At 36.0% G+C, this 15468-nt stretch overlaps 1 protein-coding gene across 2 annotated transcripts in view; it reads right to left on the bottom strand.

The window, feature by feature from the left end:
* Positions 1 to 15468, bottom strand: part of SLC25A21 (solute carrier family 25 member 21) — a 480482-nt gene that overhangs the window by 400978 nt on the left and 64036 nt on the right. The window lies entirely within an intron of this gene.

Here is a 15468-nt window from a genome sequence, read left to right as displayed (position 1 = left end):
TTTATAGTGGTTTGGTCTATTATTTTTCCTATAGAAGTGAGAGTTGTTATTTTTTGTAGTATTTCTTCCATGATAATGAATAAAGGGCATTTGGTAACTTTGTGTTTAACACAGCTATAATTCAGCACGGCCATCCAAATAAAATTCCTTTTTTAAGGGTATAATTCTACAACTACTCTACTCCTATTTGATGTCAGTATATTAAATCCAAAGTTCACTGTATACCTAAACACCAAGAAACTCCCAATGTAACTGTCTCATCAATTTCAAGTTTAAATGTATCCTAACTGGCTTAATATATCAAATTGTTTGCAGCTGAGAGACAAAATCTTATGCTCTTGTCTGTGTTGAACATCAGCAGGTAAGGTATGCTCTGAGAGTAAAAGAGGTGTATTGTAATGGGAATCAATTACTTCAGTCCACATAGTACTATTAAGTGAATTCACAAATTTGTTTATTCAGTCAACAAGTTATTTTTTTATATTTATTTTTTAGAGAGAGAGAGAGAGCGTGAGCAGGAAGAGGCAGAGGGAGAGGAAGACACAGAATTTGAAGCAGGCTCCACGCTGTCAGCACAGAGCCCAATGAGGGGCTCGAATTCATGAACCATGAGATCACGACCTGACCCAAAGTCAGATGCTTAACTAACCACCTAGATGCTTAGCCACCCAGGCACCCCAGTCAACAAGTATTAAGAGCCTGGTATGTGCCAGGCAGTGAACCCTGTTCTACGGCATGTAGTTGTAGCAAGCAGTTCTAGGGTTGATTTACAATGAAGAATCTAAAACTTGGTCATAGTTTCCTTTAATGAATATAATCCACCATGATTCTTCTTCTTCCTAACTATAATAACAACAAAAATAACACATGCTAAGTGCTTACAATAATGGCTGAAACAATGCCAAGTGCTTTATCCCATTTACTCTTCACAACGTTTATATAAGGCAAGGATTATTATAATCACATTTTACCAGATGACGGAAAGAGCTGTGGAAAGAGTAACTTTCCAAGGCCACCTAGCTTATAACCAAGAAAGTTGAAATTCAAACCAAGTCTGTCTGACTCCACAGTCTACTCCCTAATGTCTAAACCAGTGCTATTCAAAGTCTGGTCCCCCACGGACTGGTGGTTTCAGCAATACCTGGGAGCTTGTTAGAAATCAGAACCAATTTGGGGGCCTGTGTGGTTCAGTCGGTTGAATGCTTGGCTCTTGATTTCGGCTCAGGTCATGATCACAGGGTTGTAGGATCGAGCCCTGTGTCAGGCTCCAAGCTGAGCATAGAGCCTGCTTAAGATTTTCTCTCTCTCATGGGGTGACTGGGTGGTTCAGTCGGGTAAGTGTACGACTTCAGCTTAGGTGATGATCTCATGGTTTGTGAGTTCAAGCCCTGTACTGGGCTCTGTGCTAACAGCTCAGAGCCTGGAGCCTGCTTGACATCCTGTGTTTCCCCCTCTTTCTGCCCCTCCCTCACTCATGCTCTGTCTCTCTCTTTCAAAAATAAGTAAAAACATTAAAAAATTTTTTTAATAAATAAATAAATAAATAAATAAATAAATAAATAAGATTTTCTCTCTCTCTCCCTCTGCCCTTCTGCCCCAACTTGTGCTCTCTCTAAAATAAAATAACAACAACAACAAAAATAATAATAAAGAGAAACACAGAGCCCATTCAATCATAATTTGGGGGAGTGGGGCCAGCCATGTGTTTTAACAAGGCTTCTGCATGAGTCTTATGCATGTTAAAGTTTGATAAGCATTATCTAAACCACTCATTATACAAACTGTTCAGTCCTCCTAATTCATAATACTCTAATGGTGTAAGGTCAGATTATTGCTCACTTGCATTAAAGACTTTCTAGCCCTCATAATAGCTGTCCTTGAGTTGGATTCTATGTGTAGTTAAAACACAACTGTATACCATATCCTTTAAGTAGGGTGACTAGTCATCCTAATTCTCCTGGGACAGTCCCATTAAGTGTATTATGCAATCAACAGTGGCCTCTTTCACTCTTAGAAGTGCTAAAATTTAGACCAAAAATCATATGGTGGCCCTAGCTATAGGGCCTGCCTGCCAGTCTCTCCAACACCATGTCCTACCACTCACCCCCCCACCTCTACATTGTACTCTACAATAATGGCTTTCTTTCAGTTCATTAAAAATCTCAAACTTACACAAGGGTTTACCACTTCTGTTCCCTCTTCCTCTAGATCACAGAATGATATGCTCCTCCTCATTGGCATTTCAAAGATGGGCTGGTAGGAACAGTCTGCACTGTATGTGGGCAATTTTGAGTACTTTATTATTTTATTTTTTGAATATAATTTATTGTCAAATTGGCTTTCATACACACCCAGTGCCCATCCCAACAAGTGCCCTCCTCAATGCCCATCACCCACTTTCCACTCTCCCTCAATTTTTGAGTATTTTAAAACAATAGTAAAAGCATCTAAAACTCTGTCTACTTTTTACTTATTACCATGCACCAGAAAGTTTAAACAAAGTTAGTGATACAATATTGTTCCTCTCTAAAAATACTTTGTTACTTGTCCCTTAATAAATATTGTATTCTACATGGAAATTAATATAGAGATCTTTCAAGTACATAGGTGGACCCCAAGAGACACAAACATAGATATTTGAACTCATCTCGAGAAAATTCCTAAGAGATACAGAATAGTTATAGCTACAGACTGGTTATAGTTTATTTTGGGTAGTTTGTGTTTCCAACTTCTGTGTTACCACATATTCCTGAGTTTAAACAATAGATTTAAAATAAATTTTGGTAGCACAGTAATTGTGAAGATGAAGAAACTGAACTTGACTTGCTTCAATTCTGTCAATGTATATGGCTTCTTGGAATTTTGATTTTTATTTAAGATTTAAAACATAAGGGGTGCCTGGTTGGCTCAGGCACATGGAAGAGAATGTAATTCTTGGTCTCAGGATTGAGGTCATAAGTTTGAGCCCCACATTAGGTGTAGAGATTACCTCTATAAACAAACAAACAAACAAACAAGCTTACAAAAAAAGATTTAAAACAGTGATTCATATTTCTTAATTTCAAAATGTACTGCAAAGGTACAGTAATCAAGACAGTGTGGTACTGGCATAAGGACAGTGACATATGTCAGTGGAATACAGTTGAGAGTCCAGAAATAAAATTCATAATTACAATAAATTAATTTTCAATAAAAGTGCCAAAATAATTAAATGGGGGAAAAAGTCTTTTCAACAAATGGCACTAGGGCACCTGGATATCCACACACAAATGCGTGAGACTGGACCCTCATTTCAAATCAACTCAAAATGGACCAAAGACCCATGAAAGAGGTATAACTATAATAGTTTTAGAAAACAAAAACAAAAACAAATTAAAAAGAAAAACATGGGTGTAAATCTTTGTGACCTTGGATTAGGCCATAATTTGTGAAATATGACACCAGTAGCACAAACAACCAAAGAAAAATAGATATCAGGCTTCTTAAAAACATTTTTGTGCTTCAAATGGCACCATCAAGAAAATGAAAAGACAACACACAGAATGTGAGAAAATATTTGCAAATCATATGTCTAATAATAGATTTGTATCTGGAATATATAAAGAATTCTTACAACTCAATAATAAAATGACAAATAAGGCAATTAAAAATGGGCAAAGAAACATGAAAATGGCCAATAAGAAAATGAAATATGCTCAATGCCATTAGCTATCAAGGAAATACAAATCAAAATCACAATAAACTACCACTTCACACCCACCAGGATGAACAGAATCAAACTGTTAGATAGTAACAAGTGTTGGCAAGAACATGGGCAAATTAGAAGGCTTATACTTTGCTGATTGGGATGTAAATGATGCAGACACTCTGGACAACAGTCTGGCAGTTCCTCAAAAGATTTTAACATGGAGTTGCCACATGGCGTAAGCATACTCCTAGGTATATACCCACCAAAATATAAACATATGCTCATATAAAAAGTTGTACATGGGGCGCCTGGGTGGCGCAGTCGGTTAAGCGCCCGACTTCAGCCAGGTCACGATCTCGCGGTCTGTGAGTTCGAGCCCCGCGTCGGGCTCTGGGCTGATGGCTCAGAGCCTGGAGCCTGTTTCCAATTCTGTGTCTCCCTCTCTCTCTGCCCCTCGCCCGTTCATGCTCTGTCTCTCTCTGTCCCAAAAATAAATAAATGTTGAAAAAAAAAAAAAAGTTGTACATGAATGTTCATAATGGCATTATTCCTAATAGCAAAACTATGGAAACAACCCAAATGTTCATCAAGTGATGAATAGATAAATAAAATATGGTGTATCCATATAATGGAATTATATTTGGCAATAAAAAGAAGTAATGATACATGCTGCAACATGGAAAAACATTAAGAACATGATGCTAAGTGAGAGAAGCTGATCACAAATGAGATCATATACATGATTTCATTTATATGAAATGTCCAAAATCAGCAATTCCTTAGACCCAGAAGGTGAATTAGTGGTTTCCTAAGACCAGGGGAAGAATATGGGGTTTCTCTTTTGAAGTGATGAAATGTTCTAAAATTGACTGTGATGATAATTGCACAACTCTATATGTATACTAAAACCCACTGGATTATACAGCTTAATTAGGTGAATTGTGTGGTACATACATTTCAATAAAGCTGCCCCCCCAAAAAAAGGATTTAAAATGGTGAAACATGGTGCAAACTGCACTATGTAGGGATATTATTTTTCCTTTTTTATAAAAAAAAATGATGTAATTAAAAAAAAGATGTAATGACAAATACTAATCCATTACTTTTTACCCTTTTTTTTGGTACAGTAATGTTTATTTTTTAGATTAATTTTGTTACTAGGATGATAATACATGAAATTGAGTGACTTTTTTTCATTGTGTCTTTTTCTGGCCATCATTGTATCCTTTGCATTGCATGATCATTATTAAAAATAATTTTTGTCTAGGGGCTCCTGGGTGGCTCAGTCAGTTAAGTGTCCAACTCTTGGTTTCGGCTCAGGTCATGATCTCATGGTTTGTCAGTTCGAGCCCAACATCAGGCTCTGCGATGACAATGCGGAGCCCACTTGGGATTCTCTCTCTCTCCTTCTCTCTCTCTCTGCCCCTCACCCCCTCCAAAATAAATAAATAAACTTTAAAAAAATAATTTTGTCGGGGGGGGGAAACGTTAAAAATTTATTTATCCAAGATAACAAATACACTAGAAATACCACTGTTGCTCAATATTACCTAGATTTTTGATCAAATGTCAGCATCACAAAGAAGTTTTCCCTAACCACTCTATTTAAAATAGACACCACTCCATGTCCCCAAAGACATCACTTTCTATCCCCTTACTCAGCTTTAGTTTCTTCATAACTCTTATGATATCTGATTTAATATTATTTGCCGGTTTACTCCTGTCTCTGTCAGTAGAATGTTAGTTCATTTAAGCGTTGTCTGTCTTCCTCAGTCCTGTATCCTCAATGCATCGTACATATTCACTCAATTTTTAGTGAATAAAAAAATCACAAAAAGTATATCTACTGCTTAAATTTCTTCACATAAAAGATTAAAAAGATGATTTTATCTTTGTGCACTCTTCTCATCAGAGTATTTCCTATATGGTTATCATATTCTGCTAGATACTTCAAAGATGTCTGGACATTCAAAATCCCTTTGTCTAGGAGTTTGAAACCTTCCCAAAAATATGTATGGCGTTTTATGCATCTGCATTATCTTCAGGGAGGTTTGTGAGCTATAATTCATTCAACTTTGCAATGTCTCTGTCTTTAACATTACCAAAAAACCCATAATTTTTAAAGGTTAATCAGCTTAGATTATCCCAGAATTCATTACTCCAGTCTAGTGATAAAAACCAGCCTCTTTCATTGAACCCAGATATTGCTGTATTTTGTTAAACAGACTTTAAAACATTTACTTCTGAAAACTTGGCAAATTTTTATAGAAACTACTTCTTGGAAACTAGGTATTTTTCTATGGTTGTTCCTTTATCTCCTTTTAAAAATAATCATTGTATTTTTAAAACAAAACAGAACTCTGTTATAATATGGTTCAATATTACAACTGTTTTAAGTAGGCCACAGGTCAAATACTGTTCCTCCCAATATGTGACAACCACACATGGTATAACTTGACCACACCGTTAGTCTATAAACCTTTTGTTAGTCATGCGCTCGGATATGAAAGTTAAGGGGAAAAAAAACTATTTCTATGTGTATAGGTATGTTAACATAATATTCCTTCTAGTAAAAGCTTCTAAACATAATGAAATAGTCTTTGGAATACTGTTCAAAAAAGTCTTTTGAATAATAAATGTGGTGCATTTAGATGTTTGTGTATAGATCCTCAAGTACTTAACCAAACCAAATCCTGCATTATAGAACGGTTGCTTGCTTTGAATCTGGAGTCAGAATGCCTATGCTTAAATCCCCAACCTACCATTTACTAGCTGCATGACTCTGGCCAAATGATTTATCCTCTCTATACCTCAGTTTTACAACCTTTAAAGTGAAGATAATCATAGTACCCACAACATGGGGTTGTGATGATTACATAAGTTAATACATGTAGAGTATTTAGAACAGGGCTTGTTACATAGGACACGATCAAAAAGCGCTGGCCATTGTTCTTAGGTTGAAATGGAAAAGAGCTTAAAATTAAATCTTTAGTTAACACTAATGCATCAATTAAAAATAAAAAAGACACCATTTCATACATTTTAATATAAAATTAGTAGGAAGACTTTATTTTAGCTTCAGGCTTTCTGAGCACAATTATATTTTATTTGTGCAACTAAAGTAATGGTTTTCTGAAATGAAAATTTATGCAGAAGCCTAAAAGATGCAAGATTATTTTCTTATACTGTTGCAGCTTAGTAAAAAAAAGCATCCATGGCCCTCCTGCTAAGTTTAGACTAGACGCTTTTCTTAAACAGTCACATATTTCTTCATTAAACTGTTTTTTAATGGCCCTTTTGATGACTGCCAGTTTCCTCCACAATAAAAGAAGTTTTGACCTGTGAATTCATTTTTTTAAATCTAGTAATAACTTTGAATACATTAACTGAGCATCGTGGACCAAATAAGGAGCCAATTAGTTGTATTTTCCATCATCTGAATGAAATACAAATGAATCAACTTCATCACTAAACTTAAAAGGCTGTCTTCATTGGCAAAGAAGTCTAAATATTGTTCTGCTAACTCAAGTTCCTTTTAGAGAATAAGGAAAGTTGAATTATCTGTGACCTGAAACAACTGAGTTTCATTTTCCCTTTCCCCACTCTGCGAAGGCAAGTCAAGCGATCTAGTACCGTTCTACAGTAGCACTCCCCATAAAATTGCTGTAAGAACTCATTACTTAGTCCACTGCCTATAAATTATGACCCTGTACAGCATTCATTTTCATAAACAGACACTGTTTATTTTTCCCTCATCATTCATTCTTTATTTCCCTTTCCTATTCATTTAGATATTGGGATGACGTGATGAACGCATCTACTCATCAAGCTACCATCTTTGGTAAATAGACCTCACAGATAATCAACTCATCAACTAGTTAGGACAAGTCCGAAAAGAGACAACCATGAGTGAGTCTGTAATCTTAGTGCAAACACTCTGCAACCATATTTGCTTTTTATAAAAGCACATCCTTTCCCTTCAAACATTTAGTTTTTGTAGATAGCAACTAAGAATATTTCAAAAGACACACACATCAAACACAACATCAACATTCTGTGCCCCTTTAGGTAGTGGGAGAGGCACACTGCGCTAAACAGGAAATACAGTTCGTCTCACCAACGCATATTGGATCCTCATTTTCAGCATTCTCATGTGCACTTTCTTTGGGGTTTCAAAAGAGAAAGTGAAATATCAGTTTTCACTTTAAATGGGTCACCACAGCTTTGGAGATTTTCTTATTACAAAATTAACAACACAATTAGGATTTCTGATTATTCACAATTGAATGTTTAAATGCACTTATTAACGCATTTTTTTCTTTTGAATATGTATCTGTAGATTCAGATGGTCTGTCATTTTCTTAATTATTTGCTTACATTGTTGCTCAAGTATAATACATACGATGTCCAAATTTTAAATACCTTGACTTGAAAATATTTCTATAGCTGTTGTTTTTTATAGAATTCACTTTTTAAAAAAAGCTTAGGAAAAATGCAGTTAATGATATAAAAGGTAAACATAATTAAACCCTTTATGTTTAAAAGCAATTAATTAACTGGGCAGCTAACTAGAGAGAGTACAAAAATCTTATTTTTAATACTCACGGGTTCTATTGTGAATATTTTTTCTGTTGCAAACTTTTCTGTCAGGCAAAGTCTCCAAGTTGGGAATGGGCCCTGTCAAGTCTCTGAAATTCGATTGTTCAAAAATCTTAATTATAAGAAAGTAAACAAAGAACGGGTTGAAGTTGTGCAGAGTTCTAATGAGCTAATGTAACAAAACTTGAGCAAAGTCAACCGTCTTCAAAGCCAGCAGGCTCGGCTCTGACAGTCATCCATCAAACTGAAGGTCTCCTTAATAAATGCCAATTATAGCGCATATATGTACAAATGTGGCAAGCATAAGCCATAGGATCATTTCCTTCCGAGAAAACTAGTGACCAAGAAAACACCCAGGCAGTGTAAGCAACCAGCCCACCCGATGGTAAGGTTTGCTCCTGATTGGAATACTAACCAGCATTATTTCTCTCTCTTTAGAAAAGCTCAGAACCACACAGAATTTTGTTTGGGGTTATACAAATTCCTTCACAATTTGTATAGAAGTCTAACATAACTTTTTAAAAGCCATGACATGCCCATAATGTATACAGAGTCTCCGACTTCCGCCGTAAGCGAGGCTTTTTCCTAACTTAATCATACTCAAATTTCACCCCTTTTAAAGATCCTGATTCAAAAATGTTCACTCATTCTCCACAGTCCACAAATTTATACCATCTCTTCCTGTGGTATTTTATGTGCATAAATTAAAAAAGAATGGCCTGCAATGAGGATTAAAAGGTTGGAAAAAAATCATAGACTTTCTAAATTTAGTTTCATTTTTCTTATTTTATCTGTCAAAATATGTGTGCTAACAAAACATATATATTTTCCTACATTCTTATAAAATAATCCATTTATGTTAACTTTATTACCTAGAGGAAATGCTGGATCAACTCGGATAGGAAGTTACATCGTAGGCTTAGTATCATATCACTATGTAACTCAGCATATATGAGAAATAAATATAGGAGAACTCTAGAGAAATAACTAAAATATGCCCTCACTGGTACACTAGCTCTTGCTGTGGAATGTGCACCACTATATGATTTCCAACTTTCAAAAATGTTTCTCTGCTGCCTTTTTCATTAGCTGGCCAGGCACTTGAGCCCATTCTCAAACAGGTTTCTTAGAGACATTTGATGACATCAGAGGGAGGGGAGGGAACTTTCTTAAAGAGTATGGACACAGATCTTTTGTCTAGAAAGCACAGACCCAAATTTTATACTACAGCATTACTTTAATAGAGATAGATGGGATTTCAAAAAGAAGTGCTATTATCCTCCTATGATGACAGAGATAATTAATGGAATAAATGAAAACGTTCATGTTTGATATTTTTATGCAAATAGATTAGAATAGTCTGCATTAGCCCCAAGTTGATGTCTTATTTAATTGCCCTTTAAAGTGACATCTTCCATCACACATGCAGACCCGTGCTAAATTCATTTATTTCTATCTTGCCTGAAATTATGATGAATGGTCTGAGCTCCATTCAATTATTTAAAATGTGCAAAGAAACAGAAACAATGAAACTGGCAAAGCCCTCTACATTCTTAGGAACAATTTAGGCTAATTAGCATCAACTTCTCCCCCATTCATCATACCCCTTTAGAAATATAAACAAACTGTCAGCTCTAACCTAACAAACAGATCACTGAGCTACTTAACACAAATTATTCTTACATGAAAAGCTCCTTCTCAGGCAATATTCTCCTTTAGGGCATCTGGGAAGCTGAGCTATCAAAATTGAAGACATATGTTCCAGTCAAACTCAACTCCCGGATTGTAAAGATCGCTGTTGTGACAGTTTTCAGTCAGCATACTTGCTGCTGGCAACCCAGCCCCAGTCCCAGCGAAACAAAAATCAAATGGAATGATGCAAGCAGAGCCCTAGATGCAGAAGAACACGTCCCCACACTACCCATCTCAATTCTTATGATGTCCTGTTGCAGCTCAAAGTTTTGCTACATTTGGTTTGGGGGCAATAGGGAGAGAGGAAAGTAACAAACGTGGTCTTTCAGTGGATTTCATCATGCATTATTTTTCATTATGCCCTATGAGGCTGAAGCTATATTCAGTTGAAACCTAGAAATCGTTGCCTATCATTTCTGAGATGGCAGAGAGGACATAGCTGGAAGGGTCCAGATGGAGAGAAATGTAGTTTGCAGATAGATTGGGTATGGCTCCCCAAATGGATTTAAAAACTCTGAATTCTTTCCTTTTAACTAACAGGAATATAGAAAGTACTTATCCCTTTACATACTAGAACTCTGTGGTTAAATCCCTGCCTGGATCTGGACCAAGCTAATCTTTTCTTCATTTGCTTCAATGCAGTTGCAGATATATAGTTTATTCTTATTATTTGCAGTAGTTATGTAATTATATTCCATAAATTCACTATGAACACTGAATGAGTGAATACTGAACCCACTGCTCCTAGAGGAAATACAAGGTTAAGTTCCTGCAAGCCTCTGGTCACAACCTTTTCATCAACCAGTCAATATATAACCTATTTTACAGGCTATTTCTGTTTACAGACATCATATTTAATATATATTGTTGATTTATTAATACTGAACTCACCACCAACAACATTATAACTCATGCCAAATGAAGCTTATCTAACACATGTATTTTCTCATAAGGCATATGACAGCCTTCTTGCATTTAGTAACACTGGACAGCTCTTCAGCACTATGCTTGGGGGCCATTAACAATGAAATCACCAACAAAAAAGCACAAAAATGTGGAAAATATACACTAAATAGACCATGAAAGGGACACTTCCTTACAGTATGAGAGCTGAAACACAAAGGCAGAGCATCATCTTGTTCGACCTCAGTGGATCTCAGGGCTTCAGATAACTCAAATTTTTCACCACTCTGCACATGTCCGTGAATACCATGAAAGCGCCATGAGTATTGATTTTGAGGTTACAAATAAATTTTAGCAAGAAGACAAATTCACAAATACTAAATCTGCAAATAACAAGGATCAACAGTTGATCAACTGTATGTAACAAGGATCAAATTTATACATATTTTCTCCCTTCAGATTTCCCACTGAAGATCTTTGAGGTTTTTTTCTCTGTAAGCAAAGGTCACAGACTGAAAGTAGAGTAAAGCCTTCACAGGTTAACTGATATAGTGGGTGGCCACAAACCTCCTAGTGACATGGTAAGCCACAAAGCCCTTCAAATATGTCTGTTTTTTAGCATCCCAGGAACATGAACATTGATGGCACTTATAACTACTGCAGTAATAGCATCAACCCATAGCCATCCTATATGGTACTAAGTACTGTGTCTCTACCTTTTTTTTAAAGTTTATTTATTTATTTTGAGAGAGAGAGAGCACATGTGAGCTGGGGAGAGGCAGAGAGAGAGAGAGAATCCCAAGCAGGCTCTGCACTGTCAGTATGGGGCTTGATCGCATCAACTGTGAGATCAAGACCTGAGATGAAGTCAGACACTTAACCAACTGAGCCACTCAGGCATCCCTACTGTGTCTCTACCTTATTACAGCACTTGAATTACTGTTATTTGCTGTACTGGACAGTTGCTATTGCTAGCATCCATCTCCATGCTTCTCCTCCCTACCTAGGTCTCAGAATTCCCACACAGGCTGTTTTTGTAGGGTTGTCTTGAGGAGTAAGCTCTTGGCCTTTAAGCCAATTAGTGGATGGTGTCTCCTTAGCCACAGTGACTTCTTTAGGGATGAGTACATGACTCAGTTTGGGTTAATGACACACAAGGAGATATTTGCTTAGCACATGTAGTAAAAATGGCTTGTCTCTGTGTCAGCCATGTTAAGAATCAGTCTCAGGATAAAGCAGGCACTGTGGAAAGGAGAGCAGAGAAATGTAAAGTATATGAGTCCCTCGTGATAGTATTCAGCCACTAGGAAAAGTCTCATATTTATCCCACCCGATTTTAAAAAGTTCTCAATTCAATAACTCATAAATACCCTTCATTGTTTAAGGCAACTTGAGTAAGATTATGTTTTTCTTGTATGCAAGAGAATCCTGAATAAGAGAAGCCTGTATGCTAGTTTTTATCATTTTGCTCCTAATGCACACACACACACACACACACACACACACACACACACACACACACACACGCTAAGTATCTGAATTCTGTTTTGCTCATCTTTTTACATGCTCTTTACTTCCTGACATTCATGACTAATAACAGGAGTCATTGATAAATATATTAAACTTAATTAGTAGAATGGAGAATACCTTCCATGGATATAATCATAAACAGTATAACCATGTTTAACCACAGAATAGTTAACCAAATGGCTGCTATTATATTGCTACTTGCCCATGAGAACAATGTTCTTGCTATGATTACCTTAAATATAAAGTGATTCATTTTCAATTATACACATCTGTATTATAGAAGACTAAAACATTAATATAACCCATCAAGAATCTTTTTTTTTTAACTTATCCAGTAAAATTATAAAGATAACATGATCTTATCTCCTGCCCACTCCCCAAAGTAGGAAAACTTTGGAATACTTTTTCTACAGGACTCCTAATTCCAGTATCTCTGAATTAGGATAAAATGAATAGAGCTGAATGTTACCCATGCTTATTCATAAATGTAAAATAATATGCCACCTTTTAAAGTTTCTGCCCAGCCTTTTCTTTCTCTATGGGTGGTTTTAACAGCCATGGTTATTTGTGGATGCAAAACTGTGTGTATAATAAATTGCAACTGCGACTGACTAACCTCAGAACGAGTGACAAGTAACTAATTATTCCCACAGGTGGCCAACTGCTTTGGCAATTAGCCCATTGTGGGCAAAATTCATTGCGTGTAAGAAAGAGCCTTCCTTTTCAAAATATCCACTCCTCCTTTTTGGAGGATGAATGGAGGGGGGAGGAGTTACAGGGAAAGGGGGATGGGGGAGGTGAATGGGATAACAAGTAGATGGAAAAATTAATGGTTTCTTCAATAAACAAGCCATATAATCTGAAGTTTTCTTCCAAGGTGGAAGAAAATTTTTCTTCCCAACCACCTCCTACCAAAAACCCTCAGTAATAATCTTCAAGAGAGTTCAGACCATCTAGCTAAACATTTCAAATAATTCTAAGATCATCTGCCATGAACAAATATTTTCTCTCTAGTTTATCATATATCTCAGAAGTCTTTGAGTGATACATGAACTATTTTGGAGACTATCCTAACCCATTCTTCATAACAGATAGCAAATAGCATAACAGAGTTGTGTCTAAATGTACATTTTTCAGTTATTTATAATTATACTATTTCATTAGCTTCCTACTAAAATGTTTCTAGGTACTAGATAACATTCCTACATCACAGCAATGTGGTCAAGTGTAGAATTTACATTTTAAAAATTTCTTTCCAAAACAGACTTTAATTGAGAATTAGGCATTAAAGTGTCCATACAATCCAAGGCAATCCACATATTCAATGTAATTCCTGTCAAATTTCCAATGGCATTTTTTTAAAGAAATAGAAAAATCAATCCTAAAATTCATATGGGGCCAAAAAAGACCCCGAGAAGCCAAAGCAATTTTGAGCAAAAGTACAAAGCTGGAGGCATTACACTGCCTGATTTTAAAATATACTACAAAGCTGCAGTGATTAAAACAGTATGGCACTGGTATAAAAACAGACATGTACACCAATGGAACAAGATACAGAGCCTAGAAATAAATCTACACATTTATAGTCACATGATCTTTGACAAAAGTGTCAAGAACACACAAAGGAGAAAGGACAGCCTCTTCAATAAATGGTGTTCAGAAAAGTGGGCAGCCACATACAGAAGGATGAAGTCAGACACTTATCTCACATCACATACAAAAATCAACACAAAATGGACAGGAGACTTAAATGTTAGAGCTGAAATGTAAACCTACTAGAAGAAAATACAGGAGAAATCCTTCTTGACATCGGTCTGGACACTGATTTTTTTAATATGAACCCCAAAGCACAGAAACAAAAGCAAAAATAGACAAATGGGACTATATTAAACTAAAAAACTTCTGCACAGCTAAGAAAACAATCAATTGAGTGAAGAGATTACCCACAGAATGGGAGAAAATATTTGCAAACTATCTTATAAGGGGTTAATATCCAAAATATATAAGGAATTCAATTAACTCAGTAGCAAGAAAATGAATAACCTAATTTTAAAATGGGCAAAAAACCTGAATAGATGTTTCTCAAAAGAAGACATACAGGTATATGCAAAGGTATTCAACATCACTAATCACTGGGGAAATGAAAATCAAAACCACAATGTAAGATACCACTTCACATCCATTAGGATGGCCATTATTAAAAAGCTAAACCCAAAAATAACAAGTGTTGGCAAGGCTGTGGTGAAATTGGAACCCTTCCATACTGTTGGTGGGAATGTAAAATAGTCCTGCCACTATAGAAAACAGGATGGTGGTTCCTCAAATAATTACAAATAGAACTAGTATATGATCCAGCAATTTCACTTCTGGGTAAATATCCAAAGGAAATGAAATCAGTATCTCAAAGAGATAACCGTACTTCCACGTTCATTGAGCATTACTTATTCCAAGATATGGAAACAACCTATGTAGATAATGGATGAATGAAATAAAGAAAATGTGGTGTGTGTGTGTGTGTGTGTGTGTATGTATGTATGTGTGTGTGTGTGCATGTGTACACAGAGGACATTATGTTAAGTAAAATAAACCAGGTAAAGAAAGACAAATACTGCATGTCCTCACATGTGGTATCCAAAAGAATCAAACTCCTAAAAGCAGAGATTAGAATGGTGGTTACCAGGGGATGGGGAAAATGGGGTAATGTTGGTCAAAGGGTACAAAGCTTCAGATATGCAGAATAAACAAGTTCTGGAGATCTAATATACCACATGGAGTAGTTAGTATCATTGTTATTGTGTACTTAAAATTTGCTAAGAGTGTAGATCTTAAGTGCTCTGACACCAAAAAAGGTAATTATGTAAGGTGTGCCTATGTTAATTAGCTTGATTGCGGTAACCATTTCATAAGGTATTCATATATCAAAACATTATGCTGGACATCTTAAATACATACAGTTTTTATTTGTCAATTATGTCAAAAAAGTTGGAAGGGAGAAAAAGAATTGGGCAATTTTTCCAAAGACACAAATAGCAGCTCTGCAATCAGTCTCTCTGTTC

Source organism: Puma concolor, chromosome B3, assembly GCF_028749965.1.
Source record: "Puma concolor isolate L17-30 chromosome B3, mPumCon1.1.hap2, whole genome shotgun sequence".
In the NCBI taxonomy this organism is placed as follows: Eukaryota; Metazoa; Chordata; class Mammalia; order Carnivora; family Felidae; genus Puma; species Puma concolor.
This window is presented reverse-complemented; position numbering and strand designations above follow the sequence as displayed.